General features: G+C 44.3%; 1 protein-coding gene across 1 annotated transcript in view; it reads right to left on the reverse strand.

The window, feature by feature from the left end:
* The window catches only part of PPP6R2 (protein phosphatase 6 regulatory subunit 2), a 69,324-nt gene extending 60,590 nt beyond the window's left edge, over positions 1 to 8,734 (reverse strand). Inside the window, 1 exon segment of the mRNA XM_017888083.1 lies at positions 8,604 to 8,734. The gene's annotated coding sequence lies outside the window, so the exon portion shown is untranslated.
* Positions 8,735 to 10,460: the final 1,726 nt, after the last annotated feature.

The raw sequence follows: 10,460 nt of genomic DNA on the forward strand, positions 1-10,460 counted from the left end.
GNGCCGCGATCGCGCCACCGCACTCCAGCCTGGGTGACAGAGTGAGACTCCATCTCAAGAAAAAAAAAAAAGAACTGACTGTATTGTAGCTTTGGATCATTTTGGATTTTCTACATATATAATAGTATCATCAATGAATAATAGTTTCTTCCTTTTTAATTATTTTATCTCCTTATCCTCTTTTTCTGATTTATTGGGCTAAGACTTCCGTCACTATATTCTCAAGTGGTAAAAGCACATGCCCTGTCTTCTTTCCATTTTCACAGGTTTTCAATATATTATCATTTATTTAATGGTTGCTAAAAAAACTGTTGCAACTTTTCCTTACAAGAATAAAGGAAGGTCTACTACTTTCTCTTCACTAATTTGGAAATTGTACACTGTTTCTATTCTTACAATAATTCCTTAGAACTTGTAAACTGCACTTATTAAAATCTACAGCTAATCCCTATCCTAGTTTGCTGTGGTTTGGATATGGTTTCTTTGGCCCCACCAGGCCTCATGTTAAACTGTGATGCCCAGTGCTGAGGTGGGGCCTGGTAGGAGGTGTTTAGGGTATCGGGGCAGATCTCTTGTGAATAGTATGGTGCCATTCTTGAGGGAGTAACTGAGTTCTCACTCTTTTTTTTTTCTGAGACAGAGTTTCATTCTTGTCACCCAGGCTGGAGTGCAATGGCGTGATCTTGGCTCACTGCAACATCCACCTCCCAGGTTCAAACGATTCTGCTGCCTCGTCCAGCTAATTTTTATATTTTTAGTAGAGATGGGGTTTCACCATGTTGGCCAGGCTGGTCTCGAACTCCTGACCTCAGGTGATCCACCCACCTCGGCCTCCCAGAGTGCTGCGGTTACAGGCGTGAGCCACTGTGCCCGGCCAGTTATCATTCTTAGTTCCCAAGAGAACTGGTTGTTGAAAGAGTTTGGCACCCTCTCTTTCTCTCTCTTCCTCTTTATCACCACGGGGTCTCTACAAGCTAGCTTCCCTTCGGCTCCCCTTGAACTTCCGCCATGGGCAGAAGCAGTCTGAAACTCTTACCAGAACCAGAACTGTGTCAAATAAACCTCTTTTCCTTATAAATTACCCACCCTCTGGTATTCCTTTATAGCAACACAAATGGACTAAGACACAGCAACTACAAAGACTGGAATGTTTTAACTTCATTTACTCTCCTTCATGACTTACATGTTACTATTTTCATGTATGATGCAATTCTACCTTGATTTTACCCCATAGATATTATTACATTACTAAACAATTAGTGGGGTGTTTTGGAGGGGACAGGGTTTCGGTCTGCCAGCCAGGCTGGAGTACAGTGGTGTGATCACGGCAACGTCAACTTCTAGGACTCACATGATCCTCCCATCTCAGCCTCCTAAGTATCTGGGACCACAGGAATGTGCCACCATGCCCAGCTAATTTTTTTTTATTATTGGTAGAGACAAGGTCTCCCTACGTGGTCCAGGCTGGTCTCAAACTCCTGGGCTCAAGTGACCCTCCCAAAGTGCTGGAATTACAGGCAGGAGACACTGCACCCAGCCAATGTTAATTTGAATTTTCTCACATATTTGCTTTGCATTGTTCTTTGAATCTCAGTTCTTCTATTTAGGATCAGTTTTCTGCCTAAAGTCCATTCTATTTTTTATTTTATTTTGAGATAGGGTCTCATTCTGTCACTCAGGCTGGAGTGCAGTGGTATGATCTTAACTTACTACAACCTCCACCTCCAGGCTCAAGTGATCCTCCCACCTCAGCCTCCCAAGTAGCTGGGACTACAGGTGTGCACCACGACTCCTGGCTAACTTTTGTGTGTGTGTTTTTTTTTTGTAGAGACAGGGTTTCACCATGTCACCCAGGCTGGTCTCAAGCTTCTGGACTCGAGCAATCCACCCTTTTTAGCCTCCCAGAGTGCTGGGATTACAGGCCTGAGTCACTGTGCCTGGCCCCTGTTCTTGAGAATTATATTTAGTAAAGCACTGTGTTTTACCCTGTTTCTGCTGCTATAACAAAATATCTTAGACTGGGTAATTTATACATGACAGAAAATTGTATCTCACAGCTCTGGGATATGGGAAATCCAAAACTGAGGCAGCAGCAGATTCAGAGTGTGATGAGGACCTAATTTTCATAGATGGTGCCTCCACTGTGTCCTCACATGGCAAAAGGGACTAACAGACTCCCTCAAGCCCTTCTACAAGGCACTAATCCCATTCATGAGAGTGGAGCCCTCACAACCTTATCATCTTCTAGGCCTCACCTTTTTTTTTTTTTTTTTTATTAATTGGGACAGGGTTTAACTTGCTCAGGCAGGAGTGCAGTGGTGCAATCATGGTTCACTGCAGTCTCAATCTCCTGGGTTCAAGTGATCCTCCTGCCTCAGCCACCCAAGTAGGTGGGTCTACAGGCAGGCCCCACCATGCCCAGCTAATTTTTTTTCTTTACAGAGATAGAGTTTCACCATGTTGCTCAGGCTGGTAGGCCCCACCTCTTAAGACTATTGATTGCATCGGGGATTAAGTTTCAATATGAATTCTGGAGGGACACAAACATTCAACTACAGCAGATAATTTTTTTTTTTTTTTTGGAGACAGAGTTTTGCTCTTGTTGCCCAGGCTGGAGTGCAATGGCGCCAGTCTCAGCTCAACATAACTTCCACCTCCCGGGTTCAAGCAATTCTCCTGCCTCAGCCTCCCAAGTAGCTGGGATTACAGGTGTGCACCACCATGCCCGGCTAATTTTGTATTTTTAGTAGAGATGGGGTTTCTCCATATTGGTCAGGCTGGTCTTGAACTCCCGACCTCAGGTGATCCACCTGCCTTGGCCTCCCAAAGTGCTGGGATTACAGGCGTGACCCACCACACCCAGCCTACAGCAGATAATTTTTTTGAAAGATAATTTTTCCTGATATAAAGTTAGAAGTCAGGAATTATTTTACTTTCAGCACAATGAAAATATTACTCCACTGGTTTCTGGTTTCCACTGTGGCACTTAAGAAGTCAGCCATCATTCTTACTGCTGCTCAGATAAAGTTGATCTGTCTTATTAGTTTATTTTAAGATCCCTCTGTCTTTGGTGCTTTATAGTTTTACACTCCTTTGGCTAGCTATAAATTTTCTATTTATCCTGCTTACCATTCATTTGTCTTCTCAAATCCGTAGACCTCTTTTGAGACACTCGCCCAGGCTAGAGTGCAGTGGTGCAAGCTCAGCTCACTGCAACCTCTGCCTCCCAGGGTCGCGTGATTCTCCTACCTCAGCCTCCCGAGTAGCTGGGATTACAGGCATGCGCCACCATGCCCAGCTAATTTTTGTATTTTTAGTAGAGATGGAGCTTCGCCATGCTGGCCAGGCTGGTCTCGAACTCCTGACCTTGTGATCCTCCCGCCTGACCTAAAACTGTAGATTTCACTGATTCTGAGAAATTTTAGTCTTCATCTTTCCTAATAATAAATCTGCCTCGTTCTCTCATTTCTCTTTACAGAACATTAAGTAAACATTCATTAGACACTCCCCCTCGATGTCCCATGTTCTAGTCTATGTATCCCATCATTTTCTCTGTGCTTCATTCTGAGTAATTCCTCCTGACCTGTTTTCTGGTTCAGTGATTTTCACTTCACTGTATATATATTTTTTATTAAACCCCTACACACTGAATTGTTATTATTATCGAGAGAGGGTCTCGTTCTGTTACCCAGGCCGGAGTGCACTTGCACATTAATGGCTTGGCCTCCTGGGCTCTAGTGATCCTCTCACCTCAGCCTTTCAAGCAGCTGGGACTACAGATGTGCACCACCACAGCTGGCTAATTTTTAAAATTCTTTGTAGAGACAGGTTTTCACCATGTTTCCCAGGCTGGTCTTGAACTTCTGGGCTCAACTGATCTCCCTGCCTCTACCTCCCAAAGTACTGGGATTACAGGCATGAGCAACCACACCTGGCCTGAATTCGTGATACTGGATATTTTATTCTTTATTTCTAGACGTTCTATTTGCTCCTTTTTCAAATATTCCAGATCACCTTTTATTGTTTCCTACAAATATTTTTATGTTGTTAAATATTTATTTCTTTAAAAATAGGCCAGGCGCAGTGGCTCACACCTGTAATCCCAGCACTTTGGGAGGCTGAGGCAGGCAAATCACGAGGTCACGAGATCGAGACCAACCTGGCTAACACAGTGAAACCCCATCTCTACTAAAAATACACAAAATGAGCTGGGCATGGTGGCGGGTGCCTGTAGTCCCAGCTACTCAGGAAGCTGAGGCAGGAAGATGGCGTGAATCCGGGAGGCGGAGCTTGCAGTGAGCCAAGATCGTGCCAGTGAACTCCAGCCTGGGCAACAGAGCGACACTCCATCTCAAAAAATAAAATAAAAACAAGAAGCACACTCAGCCAGCGTGCTGGATCACACCTGTAATTCCCGCACTTTAGGAGGCCAAGGTGGGCAGATGGCTTGAAGCCAGGAATTCGAGACCAGCCTGGGTCACATGGCAAAAACCAATTTTTACAAAAAATACAAAGAATTAGCCAGGTGTGGTGGTGTGTGCCTGTAGTCCCAGCCACTCGGAAGGCTGAGACAGAAGGATCACTTGAGCCCAGGAGGCAGAGGTTGCAGTGAGCCAAGATCACACCACTGTACTCCAACTCCAGCCTAGGTGCCAGAGTAAGATCTTCTCATGCACACACAAAAAGCACACTTTTTTAATGGTCTGTTTCTAACAATTCCAATACCTAAAGTCTTTGAGAAAGCGTTTCTACTGGTTTTTCTGTTTTGGTTTTCTGGGGGTTTTTCTGAGACAAGGTTTCACTTTGTCACCCAGGCTGGAGTGCAGCGGTGCAATCACAGCTCACTGCAGCCTCCAACTCATGGACTCAAGCCATCCTCCTGCCTTAGCCTCCCAGTCCGCTGGGATTACAGGCATGAGCCACCACGCCTGAACTGTACTGGTTTAACTCAGGGTGGCTTATTTCCTTGTGTGCTTAGTCATTTTTGTCTGTGTACTATTAATCACTGTCCTTAAAAAATAACTGCGGGCGGATCACCTGAGGTCAGGAGTTCAAGACCAGCCTGGCCAACACAGTGAAATCCCGTCCTTATTAAAAATACAAAAATTAGACAGACACAAGCCCATAGTCTCAGCTACTTGGGAGGCTGAAGTAGGAGAATCACTTCAACCCGGGAGGCAGAGGTTGCAGTGAACCGAGATTGTGCCACTGCACTCCAGCCTGGGTTACAAAGTAAGACTCCATCTCAAAAAAAAAAAAAAAAAAATCTGCAGGGATTCTTTGTATCTTAGGATGCAGGTAACTTCTTCCAGTGAGGTTTTCTCTCTCTTTCTGTCAGATGACAAGCTAGAAACACCTTGAATTAAATTCATGCCTGATTTCCCTTAACTACCAGGCAATGTAACCTGGGCTAAAAATCCTCACAAAGGCCAATATATAGCCACAATTCTCAGACACAGTTTTTTTTCCCTTTTCATCTTTTTTGTGCTACATTTAGTAAAAAGACAACCAGGCGGGGACAAGGAATGGTGTGAGGCACATGTGTCTCCAGTCTGCCCTCACACCTTGAGGATACAGCCCTTCAGAGTTCCATCAGTGTGGGGAGGGTCTCCTTTAGGCTATTTACCTTGAGAGGAGTCCAGCTTAACTACTGTTCTTTTCACCCTACAAATCCTCTAAAATCAAAGCCCCACTTTGTCTACATCAGCAAACGCCCTCAGGGCAAAAGCAGACTCCATTCTACGGGGTTTGAAGGTGTTTAAATTATCTTTCTACGTTATTTTCAGTCAGATTTTGATCGAAAAGTTCCTTACTTTTTTGTCAGTTCTTTTATTTTTTTTTTTAATCTAACAATTGTGGTTGTTTTCTGGGGTGGGGTGGGGAGTAAAAGGTAGTCTAAATAACCTAGCCTAACATTCTCAAAAACATAAAACCTTGCCATTTTTCTTGCAAAATGTATTTGATAACACGATTCTATAATGAAACTTATATGCTCTCGTCACTTTGAGGAATTATTCTACTCTTTACTGGCTTCCATTCATGCTGATGAGACATCTGTTGTCAACCTAGCTAACGTTCCATTTTAAGTAATCTGTTTTTTGCGCTTACTTTTTTTTTTGTCTTTTTTTTATTTTTTTTCCTTTTTGTGGAGAACGGGGGTCTCGCTATATTACCCAGGCAGGTCTCGAACTCCTGGGCTCAAGCTATCCTTCCGCCTCTGCCTCCCTGAGAGCTGGGATTACAGGCCTGAGCCACCACACCCGGCTGGGTTTTTTTCTAAAAATACTGATTGGAACATACTGTGATTCCTAAACCTATGAATTTATGTCTTTTATTAGTTTCTGAAAGTTCAAAGTTATTAATACTTTGAATAATACCTCTCTTCAGTATTCCCGAATTTTTCATTCGAGAATTCCAACTACGTATTTACTACCATCACTGATCTCTCAGGGCTGCACTTTGGATAATGTCTTCCACTATGTTTCACTTTACTAATTCCATCTTCATCTATGTTTAATCTGTTTAATCCATATATTGAATTTTGGTGGGTTTTTTTTTTTTTTTGAGACCGGGTCTGGCTCTGTCACCCAGGCTGGAGGGCAGTGGCACGATCTTGTCTCGCTGCAACCTCCACCTTTCAGACTCAAGCCATCCATCCGCCCAGCTGAGTTATCTTAATTTTTAATGCATCAAAGTGTTCAAAGAAATTGTATTTGGCCGAGCACGGTAACTCACACCTATAATCTCAGCACTTTGGGAGGCCAAGGCAGGAGGATCACTTCAGCCCAGGAGTTCAAGGCCAGTCTGGACAACACAATGAGACCCCATCTCTAAAAAAGTTTTTTTAATTAGCCGTGGTGGGCCGGGTGCGGTGGCTCACGCCTATAATCCCAGCACTTTGGGAGGCTGAGGCGGCTGGATTGCTTGAGGTCAGGAATTCAAGACCAGCCTGACCAATGTGGTGAAACCCCGCCACTACTAAAAACACAAAAATTAGCAGGTCATGGTGGCTGGTGCCTGTAATCCCAGCTGACTTGGGAGGCTGACGCAGAAGAATCACTTGAACCCGGGAGGCGGAGGGTGCAGTGAGTCAAGGTCGTGCCACTGCACTCCAGCATGGGCAACAGAACTAGACTCCATCTCACACACACCAAATATATATATATATATATGTTAGCCATGGTGGTGCATTCCTATAGTCCCAGCTACTCGGGAGGCTTAAGTGGGAGGATCCTTTCAGCCTGGGTGTACATGGCTGTGGTGAGCTACAATCACACCACTGCACTCCAGCCTGGGTGACAAAAAAATGTAAAATAAAGAAATTATATTTACACGGTGAAACCCCGTCTCTACTAAAAAATACAAAAAACTAGCCGGGCGAGGTGGCGGGCGCCTGTAGTCCCAGCTACTTGGGAGGCTGAGGCAGGAGAATGGCATAAACCCGGGAGGCGGAGCTTGTAGTGAGCTGAGATTCGGCCACTGCACTCCAGCCTGGATGACAGAGCGGGACCCCCTCCAAAAAAAAAAAAAAAAAGAAAAGAAATTATATTTATTCTAATTTATCCAGCATCTAACTGAACTGCAATGGAGAAGCCTCGTAAGAGAATCTAATACTGCTGGAAGCAGGGTCCTTCCTCCCTTTTTCATTTTCTACATAACTGTGTGGCTTGAATAGCAACCGTGGCCATGTATATGCTATATCTCACACGTTCCCCACAAATGAGACAGCATACATACCTCATTACATATGTGCAAAACTGTTCCCATTTTGTCAGAATTAAACTTTGGGCCGGGCGCAGTGGCTCACACCTGTAATCCTAGCACTTTGGGAGGCCAAGGAGGGCGGATTGCAAGGTCAGGAGTTTGAGATCACCCTGGGCAATATGGTGGAACTCCATCTCTACTAAAATTACAAAAATTAGCCGGGTGTGGTGGTACGCGCCTGTAGTCCCAGCTACTTGGGAGGCTGAGGGAGAAGAATTGCTTGATCCTGGGAGGCGGAGGTTGCAGTGAGCCGAGATCACAGCATTGCATTCCAGCCCGGGCAACAGAGCGAGACTCCGTCTCAAAAAAAAAAGGAATTAAACTTGGGCTTGGAAAGACCAAGTAACTTGCTCAAAAACACACAGAGCATCTCAAAACCAGACACAGGAGGATCAAAAACCACCAAAAGACAAGAGACCATGAATACACCTTCTATTTTTTTTTCAGAGTCTCGCTCTGTCGCCTAGGCTAGAGTGCGGTGACACGATCTTGGCTCACTGCAACCTCCACCTCCCGGGTTCAAGCAATTCTCCTGCCTCAGCCTCCTGAGTAGGTGGGATTACAGGTACACACCATCACGCCCAGCTAATTTTTGTATTTTTAGTAGAGATGGGGTTTCACCATGTTGGTCAGGCTGGTCTCGGACTCCTGATCTCGTGATCCGCCCGTCTCAGCCTCCTAAAGTGCTGGGATTACAGGTGTGAGCCACCATGCCCGGCCAGCACATCTTCTAAACTACATTTTTTGCTGTGACCCATCTTCGAACTTCCACCTATATAGACCTTTTGTATAAATTACACAATAAAACAGAATCAAATTGAAAAAGAAACTTAGCTTACCTTCTATGGAAATCTCTTGTTTAAATCATGTATTCAGGCAAAATAGAAAAACATTTGTAGTTTTTTTCTTGGAGTATATGCAGCTTTAAGAAAATTTTTTTCATTCAGTGGAAGATTTATAATCTCTTTACCTGAAAATAAGAGGAAAAATCTTATTTTAAGTTCTTCCTTGGTAAAGTTAACTTATCAAAATGCCAGACAACAGAAAAAGGAGGCAGGGCGCTGTGGCTCACACCTAAAATCCCAACACTATGGGAGGCCAAGGCGGCAGATCACTTGAGTCCAAGAGTTCAAGACTAGCTTGGGTGACATGGAAAAACCCCATTTCTACCAAAAAATACAAAAATTAGCCGGGTGTGGTGGTGCACGCCTGTAGTCCCAGCTACTCGGGAGGCTGAGGTAGATCACTTGAGCCTGGGAGGCAGAGGTTGCAGTGAACTGAGATTATGCCACTGCACTCCAGCCTCCGTGACCAGAGACTGACCCCATCTCAAAAAAAAATAATAATTACAACATTTAAAAAATAGAGCAATGGAAGAACATTTATCATCTGTCCCTTGAATATAAATGTTGTCTTTGATTTCATAATTCAACTAACAAACATGACACTTAAATGATATATTAAGATAGATTTTGTTTTTTTTTTTCAGAGATGGGGTCTCACTATGTTGCCCAGGGTAGAAAGCAGTAGCTATTCACAGTTCCAGTCCCACTACTAATCAGCATGGTAGTTTCTGATGTGCTCCATTTCCAACATGAGCTGGTTCACGCCTCCTTAGGCAACCTGGCAGTCTTCCTTTTCTGGGAGGTCACCAAACTGATGCCGAACTTAGTGTGGACACCCAGTTCACACAGCACATTACAGCCTTCAAGTGATCCTCCTGCCTCAGCCTGCTGAGTAGCAGGAATTACAAGCACAAACCACTGTCCCTGGCTATATTATAACTTTAAAATTCCATTTTATAATTATCCTAGTCCCAGGTGAAATAATGTATTTAATAATTTGTGGGATGGGTGGAGTATTATGTTTAATTGGTGTTGTCAGGTATGAAGTCCTTCAGAAAATAAAATTTCTGTTTTAAAAGGTCTGATTTTTAGCTCTTGAACCCACCGTCACTTAAATTTCCAATAATGATTAAAATACTTTAAAATCAGGATTGCCAATACCCTGACCTTTAAAAGGATTTCTTAGAAATAGGTCCTACATTTGTGGCTGGCACAGTGGCTCACGCCTGTAATCCCAGCATTTTGGGAGGCCGAGGCAGGTGGAACATGAGGTCAGGAGTTCAAGACCAGCCTGGCCAACACAGTAAAACCCTGTCTCTACTAAAAATACAAAAACTAGCTAGGCTAAATGGCAGGCACCTGTAATCCCAGCTACTCGGGGGGCTGAGGCAGGAGAATCACTTGAACCCAGGAGGCGGAGGTTACAGTGAGCCGAGATCGCACCACTGTACTCCAGCCTGGGCAAGAGTGAGACTCCATCTCAAAGAAAAAAAAAAGACAGAAAGAAAAGAAAAGAAAAAAGAAAAAAAAGAAATAGGTCCTACATTTAAACTTTTTTCTTTATAACATGGTGTGGCTGGATGTGGTGGCTCACACCTGTAATCCCAGCACTTTGGGAGGCTGAGGTGAGTGGATCACGACGAGGTCAGGCATTCGAGACAGCCTGGCCAACATAGTGAAACCCCGTTTCTACTAAAAATACAAAAAATTAGCTGGGCTTGGTGGCAGGCGCATGTAATCCCAGCTACTCGGGAGGCTAGGGCAGGAGAATCACTTGAACCCGGGAGGCGGAGGTTGCAGTGAGCCGAGATCGCACCACTGCACTCCAGCCTAGGCAACAGAGTGAGACTC

This window comes from Rhinopithecus bieti, unplaced genomic scaffold, assembly GCF_001698545.2.
Source record: "Rhinopithecus bieti isolate Rb0 unplaced genomic scaffold, ASM169854v2 scaffold_17174, whole genome shotgun sequence".
NCBI lineage: Eukaryota > Metazoa > Chordata > Mammalia > Primates > Cercopithecidae > Rhinopithecus > Rhinopithecus bieti.